The 17884-nt window shown below is 44.8% G+C and overlaps 1 protein-coding gene across 1 annotated transcript in view; it reads right to left on the bottom strand.

Annotated features, from left to right (window-relative positions):
• LOC139773293 (uncharacterized) overlaps positions 1-17884 on the bottom strand; it is a 174814-nt gene that overhangs the window by 155517 nt on the left and 1413 nt on the right. The window lies entirely within an intron of this gene.

Below are 17884 nucleotides of genomic sequence, written 5' to 3'. Positions count from 1 at the left end.
CGTTATCCCGCGAGTGCTCTCTCTCTATCTCTCTCCCTCCTTCCCTTTCTCTCTCTCTCTCTCTCTCTCTCTCTCTCTCTCTCTCTCTCTCTCTCTCTCTCTCTCTCTCTCTCTCTCTTTCCCTTCCTCTCTCCCTCCCTCTCTTTTTCTCTCTTTCTCTTTCCTCTACTCTCATCGACTTTGAAAGTGCACCGACATTATTTCCGCCGTAACCGACGCACCAGCATACGAAGGGTAGGAGAGACGCTTCTCTTGGAATGACAAGAAACAGCAACGATTGCTGAGAATCGAAGAAAAGCCGCGGTAGATGTGAATTTCATCAACTCGTTGCATTCTTTTTCTCTCGCTAAAAAGGATGTCCGTGTCGGTGAAACGATCGATTTTGATTAATTAGAAATATTATCCTAGGGGAAGAGAGAAAAGAAGGTACAGAAATCATGGTATAACAAAATTGGTATTCTGTTTTAATTCGATATTAAGATTTGCTTGCACATTGTCGAACAGACTTATACAATTGAAAAAAAAAAAAAAAAAAAAAAACAGAAATTTAGATTTTATATAGAACGTATAATTTGTTACAGGAGATTAACCTAAAAGGGAGATAAGCTGAATGAGACGAGTGAAATTAATAAAGCGGATTGGTCTAATTCTTTTCGTTTGTGTTGCACACTCTATGTAAACGCATACTTTTTGCCGTAAAGAAAAGAGGCAGAAAAAGAACTCGAATCAGCCCGTAAAATGAGCCCGACCACGACGAAACGAAGGAGAGAGAGAGCGTTTGTAGCGCGGGGACCAAGAGAGGCATAAAGCATCGTCGAGCGTGTGTACGGTGCAAACACATAATCGAGGGTATTAAACGTAATTAACTACCCCTGTACTAAGCATGTAGCGCGGATACACGGGCGAGGGCGCCTATCGATATATCGATCGATTGCTACGCGCTCGTCGCCAGTAAATGTGTATCGAGGCCCTTTCCATTAGCGTACAAGCGCCGCGCTCCGCGTCCCTCTTTTACTTTTGCTTGGCCAATGCACCCTCTGTTTTCGCTCGTGGCAAATGCATTACCTGCGCCGTAATCGTCGCGCCTCTCATTATCGATCTACGGATATTTTAATGTCGATTCACCGTCCCCGTTCGTTGACAAACGAAAAATCTCTCTACCTATCCGCCTACGAGCGAATCGGACGATCTAGACTTAATTCCATCCATTTTCGATGGCTTGAGAAAACTTTTACGCAAAAATATATATTTCGTATAAGTATGTTTTCCTTCCACATCCAATGAATGCGTATGTTGTTGAGAAAGGCATCTCGGCGCGCCCACGCGATCCGAGGATCCGTGTCGCGCTGTAACGACAACGTCCAGCCGATAGCGAGGATACGCACACGTGGACATCTCTTGAGTACCGGCGGACTCGCTCGCGAAACTCGAAGGTATTCACCTTACGATTGCACGGGGATTGCCGTTCGAAGCGTAGCGTAGGCGTGCGCGAGCTTGGCACCGTTGGCGAATTAAGTGGTCGCGATGACACGGATGTAAGTCACATAGCAGACCGCATCGCTTTTCGACGATCATGATCCTAGCGTATACGTGTATATGTGCCCGTGCGCAACGATTTTTTTTTTTTTTCAAAGTATCCCCACAAAATTGCCGTGCATATAAAGGAAGCGACGTGGACAAGTGTATCTCATCACGATGGAGCCAATTGTCACGGCGACCGTACGATGTGGTTACGATAACAGAAGGCGTCCTCTCATAAAATCGCACATACATGTACGCTTAATAGAATAACGAGTTTATCGGAAGCGACTCGGTTTTTTCGTTCGACTACGCTGCTGCGTTTCCCGCCTCCGCGGCTCTCATCGGCGATCGATGAAAATCGATGGCTCTGCTCTTGTCCCCCTTCCCCCTTCTCTTCTCGTCGCTCTTGTACACTTTTCAGCCGAGAAACATCGATGCACCTAGCAAACATTTCGTCGCGATACGTCCTGGAATCCGCACAATTCGAATAAAGAGACGTTGTAATTCAATACGTCCATACCGAGTGCTTTATCGCGCCAAACGCGGACACGACAGGAGTGTTCTCTCGTTCTGATTTTTAACAACGTGAAACGGTTAAAATAACAACCATTATCCTTATTTTTTCAGGGCGGCATCAGAAATACTGATTCGCGCGCGTTATGATCCCGGCGCTACCAGCCGGAGCCGCGGAACCAAGGTCGATTGGAATTCATAGGGTATCGCGCGAACTTTCGAATTTCCCCTGCAATTTCCCCTTGCGCGAGCTGAAACGAGGAGAGGCGAATACGCCGTGTGCACCGCGACGCGTCGGAAATCGCGACGAAAATTGCTTCAATACGATGTCCCTCCTCTCCTCGTGTCTTTAACAGTTTAAGCTAAGTTTAAGCTAAAAAAGGGACAAAGGAAACTCGAGTAGATTTCGCGAGAAATCGAATAGCCTTCGGAAAGATTCAAAACAGGTAAAGCCTTCGGTCCGTATTCGTAAACGTGGTCGTAATTCAAACATTTCCTTTTTTTTTTCTTTTTAAGATAAAGATTGAACTTTGTATTATCGCGAGTTATCATTTTTTGCACACGTATGTTACACGAATGTTACAACAAAATTCGCGGCGCACGCACGCGGGCTGGCGGCGACGATTTTTGATTGGCGCGCGACGCGCGCCTGGTTTCGCACCGGCGGATATCCCGGCCGAAATCCGATAAACCGCAAAAGGCTATTTGTTAGAATGAAAAAATCACTTCCTCGCGACGCGCCCGCGCGCGCTGATAAACCCCGGCGGATCGTATCACCGGCCGCGATACGTCAAAACAGAAATGGCGTGAATTCAATATCCCGATTTCAAACCCGGTCGACATATGCACCGAACCAACCCCTCGCCCTCGCCCTCGCCCTCGTCCCTTGCCCTCCCATTCTCGTCCTCACTCTCACCCTCATTCTCGTTCTCGCCTCGCAGCGGCACAAAGACATGTATACATATACGTGCTAATGTGACGAACGCGCACAGACGCGAGAATTTCAACAATGCCGCAAGAGTGCGAATATTACGAAGAAACACTTTCAACAGGCTGTCAGATAGCCGATTTTTCGTCACAGAGTACACATACTTGTCTTATCTTAAAATTTCGTCTGAAAATATCGAATAGGCATCGCGTACTTATCTTTATTTTTAGATTATAATTTTTTTTTTTAAGTATACCGAAGAAGCGAATGGATTTCTCGATGCGGAAGAACCGAGCATATGTTACGTCGCATCAAACCGTTATCAAACCATAACTCGAGCGAGGTATCGACTGCGGCTTTGCCGCGTTATCCGCGTGATAAGGGCCTGCCAACCCTTATGAATGCCTCCATTATGCCCTCTCGGGGTATCTTCAGTTCCCTCCCGCCGCTTCCTTCCATTTCCACCGCAGCAACAGCGCGCGACTATCCATCCTCGCGCGGATGCAGATAGCGCCGCAAAATTAATGTAACCGTTCGTCTAATAACCACGATAATGAGAGGGCGGGCCGCCGAGTCGCGGCAATCGATTGATTAATTACTAGCACAGATTGAGATATTTCGCTAGAGATTGTTTTCTTGCACGCGAGTATTGTGTACAGTTCGTGTCTGGTCAATCTACATCGCATTGAAAAAAAAAATTCACCATTATTCACAATTATGGTCGCGATGACGATGGACGTATGGATTTGTCCATTGCAAAGTGTTAAATAATTTGTCGTACCCTCTCCGTGCCCTCCGCTTTTCCTCTTAATTAAAAATCATGAATTAATCAGATCGTTAGTAATCAGACGCTCATCTTCTCGCGTAGACGCTCGGTCTCTATTTCTCTCTCGCGCTCTCTTTCTCTCGCTCTCTCTCTCTCTCTCTTTCTCTGCTCTAAATCTCGCTCTCGTCTCTCGCCTCAAATAGACGTCGCAGTGCTTTTACGGTCCCTTTAGCCTTCCAACCCCATCGCCGCGGCGCGTTCGTTAAGGGTGGATTCATCCCCCAAATTAAATCAATTACCATACTAAGGCGGATTTTCGGAAAGCTCGCTCCCTATCTCTTCCCCAGTCCTCGTTTCCGGCCCGTCTTTCGACGATGACGCTTGTCTCGTATCGTTATTTCTCAAAATTGAACTTCCCGCCGAATACGTCGCGTATGAATAATAAATGCGGCACTCCACCTCTTTTGTGCGGGATCGAGGCGGGGACGGAGGCGCCTCGCCTCGCCTCGACCGTGTCTGCTACGCGCGCGCCGCAAAATTTCATCGCTCGTAACGATGACGATTAAACGATTTTGCGCATAAATTTCGCCTCCGCGGGCATGTTACGGATGGAATACGGTGCGGTATTATCGGTACGATTCGCGGACCTACGCTCCTTCAATAATCGTTAATTCGACTCGAAGGAGCAGGCACCGACGCGACGCGACGCGACGCGGGGACGTTTGTGCGCGCGTCGCAAAGAGCATCCGTTAGTTCGGCTGACCTTTGGTCGGCCGTTCGAACCTCGTTTGACTTTCACTCACGGAGACGCTAAAAGGCTCCGAGGTGTATCAAGGAGATTTTGCTTTTAGCACATTCACGATAAAACGCGTCAAGCGGCCGCACGACGCGACGACTCTCGCGCATCCTCCACCATCTACTTTAGCGCCTCGGCACTCCAGGCTAACTCCGCGAGACATTCTTCGTCGCGGCATATTGAGATCCTGTTAAAGCTTATCAGCCGAAACCGCGCGCCGTACATCAACATCCTCCTCTCGTCTGATCTGAATAGACGTAAGGCCAAACGCGGTCGGATAATACGCGCATCACGCGACCGAGGCGAGCGGTGCGACTAAGAGAGCGAAGGAGGCGGAGGTAGTAAAATCCACAAATCACCGAATAAACCAGAACAATGACGTAGCGGGGTCTCGGGTGGCGGAGGACGTGCGGAAAGGGGAGGAAAACGGTGGTTACTAGGGACCTACGCCAACGCTCTGTAGAAGGGGGACGTTGAGGGCCACTGTACAACGAATCGCGTACCGGCTGACGATAAATTTGTCCGCGGAGTCAATAACAGAGGCTGTTTCTGTGATTTAATGATACCTGCCGGACGCGTCCCCCGTACACACGCCCGAAATGTTTGCCTGTTTTCACTTTTCATCTCGCGAGGCAAAACCGAGGCTTCCTCTTCGAAATCTCTTCTCTCCTCTTCCTCGAGATCCCAAAAAATTATCAAACGAGAAGGGAAACGTCTGGAAATTCAGTTTTCATTCTTTACGTGAGTCCAAAATACCGAATAATTAGAATACATTGTTTCGCACGGTTAGATTTTTTTTTAGTAATAGTATAAACTGCTCGTATTTTGATTTGCGTTGCTTTTGTTTTACGAAATGGATCGTGGTCGTAATGTCGTGGTAATCGTACTATGTGTGGATTCATGCGTGCAATATGAGATAGACCACGTTGATCGATGCTACTCCTCGAAACTAAGTCGCCTTTGTCGACACAGTCGACGCGATCATCGAGCCATCTCGTCCCTAGAAAACCTTTCCAGGTTTTTCACTCTTTTACTCGCGAGATTCCGCTTCGCGCATTTCGCGAATGGCCGATCGCCATTAAGCGGAACGAAACAGCGGAGAAAGTTAAGGAAAGAAAGACAGAAAAAAAAGAGAATGAAGCGAGAAGCGGGAGCGAACTCGACGAGAGAGACGATATGCGAGGCTACGAGAATGAGAGATAGAGAAAGAGTGAGAGGGTGGGAAAGGAGAGAGGGAGAAAGAGCACGCGCATCGTGCCGGCACTTAGGCCTGGCTTTTAATCTTCGAGCCTCGAGAAGAGCTCTAATTAGAGCTGGCTCTAGTTCTAGGTACGAGCTCGAGCTCCGTTATAAGCAAGAGTTAGAGTGGGTACGTCGTAGTGGGGGTAGACGACGGGGGTATGTTTAGTTTTTAGCCGAGCGCGCAGTTACACGCGGTGCTAATTAAAATCTTGATTAATGCACGTGTCCATCAGGGCTGCCTCTAATGAACTTTCACGTCGCCTGCACTCTTAAGTCTACACGAAACCGTGATCGTCCCACCTCCCCGCCGCACCCGGGATCGTTCTGATCGTTCGAATGGGAGGAGTATGGCGTCAGTCGGATTGTTCTTCGTCATGTACGTCCTTTCTTCGCGCCTACGTTTCGCGCATCAATTTTCCGAACTTTAGCCAAGTTTTCGTTCGGAACGATAATACAAGTTGAATCGTATACATCGTATACCATACGATCGAAATGAATCTAATACGTTCTCGTAACGGTTGCGCGTCAGCGCAACTTCCGTATCTTGCGCGATATCGTGAACGCGTTGCGTTAAGTTTATAATTCCATCGCGCGTCAAGCATTGCCACCAGAGATTCACAAGCTGAAAACTACAGCGCGCGCGCGCGGGCGCACATAAAATCAAAAGTTTCCCTTATTTCGTAATTTTCGAATGGCGAGTTTAAATGGAATGCAAATATGACGGCTCGACATAAAGTTTAATTACGCGCTACTGCAAAAAACAGGAGCTAACATGGCAATTAAAAAAATATTAAACCGCTCGCTCGGTCGCGACGCCGCACACTCTCTCTCTCTCTCTCTTTCTCTCTTTCAGAGTCTTCAGGCTTATTTCGCCGGCTTTTTTGAGCGGAAAATAATCGCTGGAATGGCTTTTACCGGTTAACTCGCGAACAAATATTGTGAGTACGCAGGCGGAATACAAATTCATTATCCGATTCATTGCACTTCATAGGATAGTTGTTTGTAACGCTCAAGTGATAGGTGGGCGCGTGAGCGCGAGGGGCTTTAGATGCATCACGAACAAACGAATGCAAAACTCGCCGCGGAAGTTCTAATATGCGTCCGGGTCGGATTAATGGAGTTAGAGATGAAAGGACTTTTTTAAAGGAATTTCCTCGATAGCCAACGCGCGACACTATTAAATGGCGATAACTTTCTTGTTAACGTGACGTTGATTAAGCCGCAGCTGGCGAGCAATCGAGATGCCGTTGAAAAATATTTATCGAGTGCAATCGTAAGAGGATATCTCGTAAGTAATGCGTAATGTGGAACGACTTGAGCATAAGCAACGATTGATACAATGCCAATACGCATCGATAGCGGCGATTTATCGGAAATTAAAGACCTTTGTTGACGCACAAATTTTACGAAATTACTGGGAAAAGTAGTCTGTCTTCGGGTGCAAAGAGCGTGTTATTTATTTAGTAGAATAAATAAATCTAGAAATTTATATGGATCTAGGAATAAATCAGGCGATCTCTAGGAATGCGTGAAACGAAGATACAATAGAAACGTGGGAGAAATTAGGAAGAGAGAGAGGACCAAACAGAACAGAGTCCATTTATTTAGCTTAACCGCGCCACCGCGAACGGTGCATTAACCGATTGGAAGAGCGATTAAGAGCGGCCATTCTTTTTCATTCGGTAGATCGAAAGGTCTCTAACGACGAGGCGTTATTTATCGGCCGTTCCAGCGACACTTGCCTCTCTTTTAATCACCGCTCGCCTGCAGTCCGCCGTATGCGTCTCAATTCGGCCGGCCGGGCCCAGCTATACGCCCCAGCCCTCTTTTGCAAGTTATTCGTACGATTCGAAAGCTAATCTACATGTATTCAAAAGTTTCTCAAAATCTGGAAGACTTCTCAGAATTCTATGAGAAAGCTCGGAGAAAAGCTTTGGCAGACTCCCGATTCTACGTCCTTTCTTATGCACAATGGCGACTTTCGATCTACATTCCAATCGTCAAAATAGATTTGCTCTCGAGGCGCTTAGGATAGATTGCCTATCACGAAACAAGAAAGTTGCAATAGAACAGGGGAGGAAAGAGAGAGAAAAGGGGAGAGAGAAAGAGAGAGAACTAGCTTTAATTTGCTCTTATTACCACAAGTAAGATTGCACTACGAGTATTATAAGCTTATCTCTCTCGCACTCCTACTCCCATTCAAAGATGAAGTTAGTCAGGTTACTCAGGAACGGCGGGTTCTTCGCATCCGATCTTCGGACGGCCCGTATCAGAAATTAGGAAATGACCGGATGCAGCTCTCTATCTCTTACTCTCTCTCACTTTCTCTTTTTCCCTTACTCTTGTCCCTCCCTTCCTCACTCTCTTTCTCTCTCTCTCTCTCTCTCTCTCTCTCTCTCTCTCTCTCTCTCTCTCTCTCTCTCTCTCTCTCTCTCTCTCTCTCTCTCTCTCTCGCTCTTATTTAGCGCAGCTGCAATAAGAGGGTAGTAGCTGGCTCTGTCCAGTTTCCACTTCAACCCCGCGCACCTTCTCTCTCTCTCTCTGTGAGTATCATTGCTTGTCTCTTCTCTTTGCTCCTGCTTTAAGTGAATCTATTTTCTGCCGTAAGCCGCCTTCGGGCCATTTTGTTGCAGGTATTAGCAGGTTTTTTGTTGCTTGTCACGTGCTATCATTATCTTTCTGGTGCTTGCTACCTAATTAGAAGCATTTCTGCGGCAAATATCATCGCTTGTTCTAACCTAATTCTTGGCTGTTCCGGTGGAAGACGTCGATCTCAGCTGCGCATGCGCCTATCATTGCCGATCTTCCCTATCTACATGCTATTTTCTGAACACGTGCTATCTAAGTGACTGCTGACTCTGCGATATTTCTTGTGATCTATACGGAACACTCTGATCGCGGATCGATACTACAGAACTCTACTTTTAAGTGATTAAGCGATTGTAGATAACACATGCAGCGTACGTGTGTTAAGTGTACTAAACGGATTGCTGGTGAATCTGTTTCATGTGCTGAGTGTCATAGAGCATTTCATCCGGGTTGTGTCAAGGCTTACGTTGGTACGAAGTCCGCTAGTGCTTGCTGTAAATTACAATTTTTAAATATGCCATTTACTAAAGTACCTAACATTGTTGATGCCTCGCTTGGCGGTGCACGTATGCATTCCACTACGCATGACACTATGTGTGACACTGTACATAGCTCCACCAATGATCTTTTGCATCGATTGATTGTGCGGATGGATAAATCTGATGCGAAGTTTTCTTTTTTCATAGATGAGTTAGATGCGAAGCTTTCTGCGTTTATTGAAAGTCAGCAACGTACCAACAAAGAACTAAGTGATAAACTCAGTCAATTAAATCGGCTTGCTGACACCGTTGGTCAGAATAGTCAGCGCATTGCCAAATTGGAGCGAGGTAACGCTGATCTTATTCGCGAGATTCACGACTTGAAATCTGCTCAGTCATTTCAGGGATCTCATGGGGGAAATGAGTTAATCATTTCGGGTTTACCATTGGCGTTATATGTTGCTCCATCTGAGCTTGCCAAGAATGTGCTAAAGGCATTGGACGTTCCTGACTTGTCTTGCCATATTCTCGGTGTCAGAACTGTTAAGAAGGCACTGTCGGCGACTTCCACTGTTGCTGCATCTTCCGGCTCAGTCGTTGTTACCTTGGCCTCGAGTGCCGTGCGCGATATGGTTATTTCAAAAAAGCGGGCAAAGGGTGTTCTCAAATGTAAGGATGTATGCGGTGGTAACTCAGATCGTTACATTTATGTAAACGAGTTGTTATCCAAGAGCACTTACGACATGTTACAACGGGCTAAGAGTGCTGCTAAAGAGAGGTCGTATAAGTATGTCTGGGTAAGGAATGGTCAAATATGTGTTAGGTCTTCTGATGGTCAACCGGTTATTCATATTGATTCCGACACTGATCTAGCAAAGCTTATCTGACTGGTCCGACCGGCTCGTCCCTTGTTCTTTGATCGTTCGGCTTAATTAACATGCAATTCTTCTGGGATACGTTTTGCTGAACTCAACGCTTATTCCTTTCGTGGACATATAGACTTGCTTGCACGTGAAATTGGATAACATTGTTTCCGGTATAGAACTTCTAGTGCTTTCATTCCTTATTATTAGTTCGTAAATTGCGCTGCGCCTTAGTTCTTAGTTTTATATACACTATTTAGTTCTCTTTAGTAATACTGCTCCTTATCTTATTCTTTTTCACTGTACTTATTATTAGTTAAGTTGCGTTAGTTCTTAGTTTTTTACAGGGTATATTATTGAGATTGCTGCTGCTTGCCTTATGAGAGAGAGCATGCACATCATACTAACTTCTGACCGCTATATTTCGCTTTTGTTTATATCTTATTATATCTCTGCATCTTGTAACTGCTATATTATTGTAATTGCGATATTATTGTAACTGCTATATTACTTTTTTTGCCCTTTAGCCTTTGCTTGGGCATAATAAATTATATCTATCTATCTATCTATCTCTCTCTCTCTCTCTCCTCTCTCTCTCTCTCTCGCTCTTATTTAGCGCAGCTGCAATAAGAGGGTAGTAGCTGGCTCTGTCCAGTTTCCACTTCAACCCCGCGCACCTTCCTACCCATCTCTCTCACTCTCCTCTTTCGACTACCGTTTCCTTCCCTCCTCTTCTCGACGGGAGCGAGCCGGAGACCGCGTGGGAGGAGGGAGGGGAAGCTCGGATTCAATTATCCGATATTAAACTGCCCCTAGCCACGTTCGTGTCGACCCCTTTGGCTGTGTGAGTTCAAATGGTTGTTGCTAACCCCCCTAGAAGTATTAGATTGAATGGAGTTGGTGTTGTACTTGCTGTTACCCGGCGGAGATACGCCTAAAGGTAGTCGTTATAGGATAGCGTTGGATTTTCGCGTATATCGTTTCTCTCTCTCTCTCTCTCTCTTTCTCTCTCTTTCCTTTCTTTTTTCTTTCCATCGGCCGACTCGTTTTCCCGCACCGTCTTGATTTGTTATCGCTGAAAGGGACAAGCGCGTTTGCAAAAATTGGATCTTGTTCTATAGACGGCATATTACTCCTTACAGCACGATAATAATTGGGGACAACCTTTCCCATCCTTTCCGTTATCTTGGAACGAAGAATCCTGTTTAATTCTGCACGTATCTAAATTTTATATAAAGTCGAATACACCAATAACAAAGCGTAATTAACTTTGATAAAAAAGCAGCAAAGATCAAAAGTAAAATTCTAGTTTCCTCTCTCAGTTTTTAATTTTCACGGTGAGTAAAAGCGCACCGTTGATTTTTCACGCTAAACAAAGCATTCAATTCGTACAAATAATAGCGCTGTTATGATTGCGTCCAATACTAAAATAAGAACGTGAACTCGAAATGTACACCCGATTGTTTTTGCACGTAGGATCATTTTTTATTAATCAAACTGGTGCATTTTACAGTTTTAATCTATCTTGTATTTTAATATCGCATATCGTCGTTGCTTTCTGGACTTGTAAACACAGTCCCACGCCCTGTGTCGCGAACAACTTCGTCCCTCTCTCCCCTGCTCTCAATAGCAGGGGAGGGCAAATACGGACGTCGGGTAGCCAGTAGTACTGAATAAATATAAACGATAACCAATAGTATCTGTAAAATTAATAATAATCATGATCGTACCGGGCTTCCTCGTCCTTGCATGTCTCCCCCCGTCCTACTTCCCCGCTTGCCATCAATCACATCAAAAATTCTACAACTGGTCGATAAAATGCCGCCGTCCGCGCCAGCCGGAAACCCTCTCTCATTCCGATGAGTTTGTAATTAAAAAATTAATTAAACGAAATCCCAATCGGCATGCTGATTTTTTGCTGTATATGGTCGTCGTCATTGTGTACACTCGCGCTGCATATCGCGGGGTCATTATGGCGGCTGGATTTTAACCATTCGTCCCTTTTCAGACCACCCTCTTCGCTCCGGCTTCCCCCGCTCGTTCATCCGATATACATGCGTAAATGCCTATGGTCGATTTATTTGTCTCCCTCCCCCCTCCCTTTTCCCCCGGTCTTCCACTCGTGCGTGAGCCGCTACGATTTGGATAACATTTTTCCTGTCCCTGCCAGATACTTCTCCTCCAGTCCCCTTTCCGGTATCGCACAAGTCGAGTGTTTAGCGATTCACACGTGCTTCTTGCGAATTGCGTATACTCTCCCTCGTACGTCACTAAAGGGTTCTTTCTTCTCGCTCGTAAAACCAGTAAATTTCGCGGCACCGTGGGGTCAGCGAAATGACCAATCCGCTGTCCCGAAGGGCCCAAAAGAGATTTGAGAATCGCGTGAAATTAAATAACTTCCACGGGGAAGTTCAACGACGGCCTAAATTTATACCGGCGAAATAAATTGCGTCCACCCGCGGCCACATTCCGCAGACCGGCACTATTTTAACTATACGCGAAGGTCCAACTTATTTTACCAGGCGAACAAAAAAGCCAGGAGAGAAACTGTACTCGGACTGGGAAAAAGAGGACGAGACGAGTTTATATCGAGCCATTTGCAGTACGACTCGACAGCACGAATTGTTGGCGCGATTTAATTTGATTCCACTTAATTGGGGAGTTAACAGTTTGTTTAACAACTTGATAGATTAGCTCAATACATTTGCGTTTAACGTTAAAATACGATAAAAGATTGCAGTTTTTTAATTGTAGAGATGCATTCAGCAAGTAAGATATTGAGGCTAATTAAATTGAAGAGTTTATAAAAATTGAACGAGTCTCATAACTTTCAAACAAATACAAGTCCTTGACGCGAATTGTTGGTGGCGACGATATGTACCAGAATATCGAGCGTGTTTCATAGGAAAGCATTTAAGGTATAGTCGAAAATCGTGGAACGAAAAAAGGGAGAGCGAGGAAGGGACGGTGCGCGGCTACGAAAAGGTGCGACGAAAGCAAGGAGGAAAGAGAGAGAGAGAGGCTCTCTTTTATTAAACGAAAAATTGGATCGTGCTTGTCGGAATGCAATATTTCGACGGATTCATTTGGTGGAAACATTTCTTCCTCGGGAAAAAATTCAATCAAATCCAGAAGGTGAGAGGTAGTGAGCGAAGGGAACGGGTAGAGATGTAGGAGGTGGCGCGGGGATGCAAACACGCAAACGGCGGTTGGGAAGTAAGATAGACAGGGAAATAGGTACAGAGTTGTGCTGGATGCTAAAATAAAATATTCACAAAATAAGATTCTCTCGAGATTTATCCAAAAATGGTGTTTTCGTTGGCTAAACATTCGGAAAAAAGAGCGATTCGTTGTCTAACTAGTCAATTTCTGGTGCAAAAAAAATCGATTAAAAATTATAGTGCAATTTATTTCTGATTTTTAATCTTTTCTTTAATCGATTAAACATTATAGATATGTATATATCTATGTGTAAAAATAGTGCAAAATCAAGAAAAACGAAAACGATGTTTTCCTTGAGAAAGAGGACCTAGCCTGGTAAAATAGATGTCTACAGTATCAACGTAAGGATCCTACTGGGTCACGTTTTCATCAAGATGAAGCGGGGGCGGATGCTGCAGGCCATTGTTTTTCGACACACTTTCTCTCACCCTCGCCCTCGTGAAGACAATGCGTGCCCGCTCCTTAACTCTTCCGTCCCCTCGGCGACGTTCCCCCTCCCCAACCTCCTCATTAAGTAAATCACCATCGTCGCGGCTCGTTCTCGGAGCCAAAGTGAAAATTCCCCCATGGACCAGGCGGGATGAGAGCCACCCCCGGCTGCTACCGAAGGGACGCCCTCGGCTCTTTGTGCAGCCGGAAATCCGAGCCTGAGAGATTAAAACATTGAGATACGCGAGAATGACATTTTTTTTTGTTGCGCGCGCCCGCGCGTGCGGGCGAACGCAACTCGGTTTGCATCTAACTCCCTAATGTCCTTTGAGTCGCAAAATGCGCCAGGACGCCCAGGACACAGTTGTCGCGTTCTGACAGGGACAGGGACGCAATGGTTAAGATGCGAGGTGCAAACCAATGATGTAATTCGAGATAGCGGAGAGGTTACGCACACTTTCGCGAGCGAAAATATAGCGCGAAAATATAGCTGTGAGATCGAATGGACATCTCTATGCAAGATGAAGATTACGTCGGGACACGGAGGGATTTGCACATTCACGCCGTACATTATTAAGCGTTTAACTCTCTTGCCGTATGATGCTCATAGATGCAATGGATTATATTACATTTGTATGCGAATATATATGTGCGAAAATATAAAGGCGAGATATTCTGGAATTAGAAGAATTAATTAATGAGAAATGCGTAAGTAATGAGGTCCGTCCTATTTTTCGAGCTGGCACCACCCAGCACGGATCAATTTATTCTCTGACTTACTTATAGTTCTTTGGGAATATCCCTTTCCCCGGCCGGTTTCTCACCACAATTTACGAGATGCCGCGATAGCGTGCGCTTAAAGGCTAAAATGTCATGTACGCTTTATTTATCATTATTTATACATTATTTACATTCTTGACTTTTTTTATTCTTGTCTTGAAATCTACCTTAAAAGATTTATTTGTGTCTATTATAGTTATATTATATTATATCGATTGTTAAATTGATGTTTCCAGGTAAGTCTGTCCATCATGGCATATTTCGGCCTTTAAACCCTCTCGACCGAGGCCTCCATAGGACGCGCGAGCCGGAGACGACGCGTAGGGTTGTACAGGTACGTGTGTGATTTTATGTGCAACGTTTACGCGCGCGTGTAGGGCCGAGAGGGTTGACTGGCTCCCCGGTCGATCAATAGCACCCCCACGTTTGCGTCCCTGGGTGAATGCATGCGATAGGCACCCCATTGCTATGCCACCCCGAAAGCCACTTTATATTTTAGTGGGAATGTTCTACAACCCTTCGGAAGACACTTTTGAATCGCGACGCGAGGCCACGCTGGTGCGAGCACGCGAGCGAGCGAGGAGCGAACGCGCGCGTTCACGCGTTTCTCCGCGCGCGGCGGCCGCGGATCCGCCAAGGTCACCCTCGCCGTATTTAATTCCGCTAATTAACGTGCACGCGCTCCCGCGAGCGTTCGGTGACTCAGTGGAACCCGAAGAACCGCTCAATAGTCGCGATGCAACGTATCGGGCTTGTTTTATCGTGCAGGGTTCATGGCAACAAGATCGAAGATTATACGCGGTTAGCCGAAAAAGGCTGTATACGGAGCGGGTTCTCTCGCTCTTTGCGTAATCCGCGTTTGATTTCCTCGTAATGGAAATTCAATCTTAATTAGCGTTCGTGTCTTTGAAAATTGAACAGCTCTGGCAACTAAAATTCTGTAAAATACATAGTGAAAGCGAAAAGATACGGATAAGTAAAAAAAAGTAGGGGTTTGTATCGTTGAAGCCTTACAGTCGCAACGTTACTATTATTATTTGGTGGTAAGATACATGCAATCTCTGATAATACATAAACCATGTACATACGTGAGACGCGATAATTGTTTCAGATAATTGATAGCATTCTTAGAGAAGATACTTGGAACTCTTACATTGATTTAACCGCATCGATTGTCGACGCGATCGCGAAGAGGTTGCAGCTCGCTACGTGCAGGCAGGCTTACCCCCTTTAAATGACTTAGCAGACAATTTGCCCATTAACTCGGGCAACCTCTACCCGTAATGGAAGCCATTGTTCGACCTATCTTGTCAGTAATACACGCCGTGGCAACGTATGCGTTTACGTCGCGTGCATGTATTACAGGTAGCTGCCGTATGCACGCGTCGGGGACGTCGAGACGCTCGTGATATCGGGTAGACCATATTGTGCGTCAAGATGAGATCGTTCTATTAGGATTACATTAATTAATCTAATATATTACGCCCGATAGTCTCTTAGAAACTTCCTCTGGTGCATCCCCCCGAATCTGCTGCGTTGCGCCTCCCCGACTTTTTGAGAATCAAAATTGAATCTCGTAGTATACAGATTATTTACGCAATTACGGCGCGTAAGCTTATTGATTTAATGGAAGAACGTTTATTTGATAAAACGAACGTTCAGTTTATTAATTTGCCTGAAAATCGCAGTAAATTATCTTAAATTTCACTATACTGACAATCTAAAAAGGGTTGCTGACACAAAGAGAGGAAAACTTTTACTTCAAAATATCTCCTAATCTTGAATATAAAAAATACTTTCTACAAAAGATTATCTTTTTGAAAATTTATGCAAGATCTATTATGCATTCTCTTTCTTCAAAAATAGATATCTAAAGCAATATTGTCTTTTTAATGGTCTGTTACTTATACAGTAAAGTATAGGACTAAGACGCCACCACTGGTACCTACGGCGCAGCGCGTCCTGCCGCGATTAGGATAGCAATTGCAACAGGAAGTGGCACAGGACTAACAATGAGATAGCCGATAGCACCGTAGAAACAGAAATGAGAGAGAAAGAGAAGGAAAAGAAGTATGCGAGGAAGAAAGAGGCAAGACAGAGAAACGAAGAATGTGCTGTTCTTAAATTGTCGCAGAATAAATTAAAAAGGATTTTCAAAGAGATTTAAGATACATTTTATATTGTGACTCGCATTTTCGTTAATCATAAAACAAATCACAAAATTAACTTTCTTTATTTAATTAGTTTTTACCGCCAGTGAACTCTTTCTTTAGCTTTCAAAGGAATTGTTTTCAAAGTTTTAGCTAGTTGGTTGTTTAAGGCTTGATCGTCCGGACATATGTACGTACGGAAACCATTTCTTTGTACCAGGAGGCTCGGACAAAGCAGTTTAAGAATTTAATTGGACGTACTAGAGGAAAACTGTACGGGACTTTGATTTTCGATCATGCTGACCGAAACGTCCGGGAAGAAAGGAGTCACCGAGAAGTTCGCGAATCAAGATTCTTCGCGCAGCGTTTATTGGATCGTGACAAGAGAGGAGAGGCAGAGAGAGAGAGAGAGAGAGAAAAAAAGAGAGAGAAGGGAGAAGGTCTAGGGAAAGGGGGCCGAGGCAGAGAGCACTGGCACTCTATAAGAGGAGGAGCTCTCATTAAAAGTCGAGTATTAATATTTTAACGGATGCTCGTCACTTAAACTTCGTTGCGGTGCCCAACCAATCTTTCGTCTCGCAGAAAATACCTTCGCAAACGCAGGCTTGAACTTTGTCTCTCGCGATAATTTCTAAGCTTTATAGGTACTAAACTAAAACATGACAAAGAAGAACAGTCGTTTTCTCAACGAAACTATTTTATTGAAAACACAATTTTGCTGCTTTTATCAAACTGTATCACCGTACAAGAAATCGCGGGTTAAACTCAATAAAATCCAAACTTAAATTTACAAAGTGATGCGAAAACATCGCTTGTTAAGGATACCTAATATTTTACAGATTCTTTCTAGTCATCGGTCGTTGCATTTCGACCGCCGCGCCGGCCGTCTCGCTCAAAAAGCGCTCGTCGTATCAGTCGCAATGTTCCCTTACATATAGTATCATACACATATACATATACAGATATTTCATTTGAGTAATGAAAAAGTTTCGACGAACACGGACGTTGCACATGACAGAGTTAATTGCTTGGATACCCATTCCTCTTCTCGCGAAAGCGGCTTGCGCTTGTCCAACGTCCAGTTTCGAATAACAGACCGGCATTCTTGCGGCGGTTGAGCGCCCCTGCACCCTCTCCATATTACATCCGGGATTAATATTAAATTTCACACGATGATTGCAATTTCATTACCCTCCCACCAGCGGCTTGCCAGCTTCTTCTACTGTCGCCGTTCGTGCAGCCGTGTAATAAATTGCCCCCTTGCAAAAATCGCAATTCAAATTGCCGTACCTGAACCGGCCGGTGGGACCCGCAGGTGTCTATTGTTACCAGAATAGCGAGCGGATAGTTCCGCCTGATAAGGATCTAAATGTAGTATCGAAATAACGAGACGTCATAATCGAAATGACACAATCTATCTGAAAGCTTCTGACACACGAGCGAGCGAATTTGAAAAGACTATATACATTCATGTGAAATAAATTATAAATTGAATATTATATTATAAAAAAATACACAATAATATTATTTCAAACAATCATTCCTATTATACGAAAGATCAATCAAATTTAAATTGTTATGCATTCCATCCTCGCTAATTTATCAT

Source organism: Temnothorax nylanderi, unplaced genomic scaffold, assembly GCF_030848795.1.
Source record: "Temnothorax nylanderi isolate EJ_2023f unplaced genomic scaffold, tnyl_v1.0 TNYL_tig0060_pilon, whole genome shotgun sequence".
NCBI classification, from domain to species: domain Eukaryota; kingdom Metazoa; phylum Arthropoda; class Insecta; order Hymenoptera; family Formicidae; genus Temnothorax; species Temnothorax nylanderi.
This window is presented reverse-complemented; position numbering and strand designations above follow the sequence as displayed.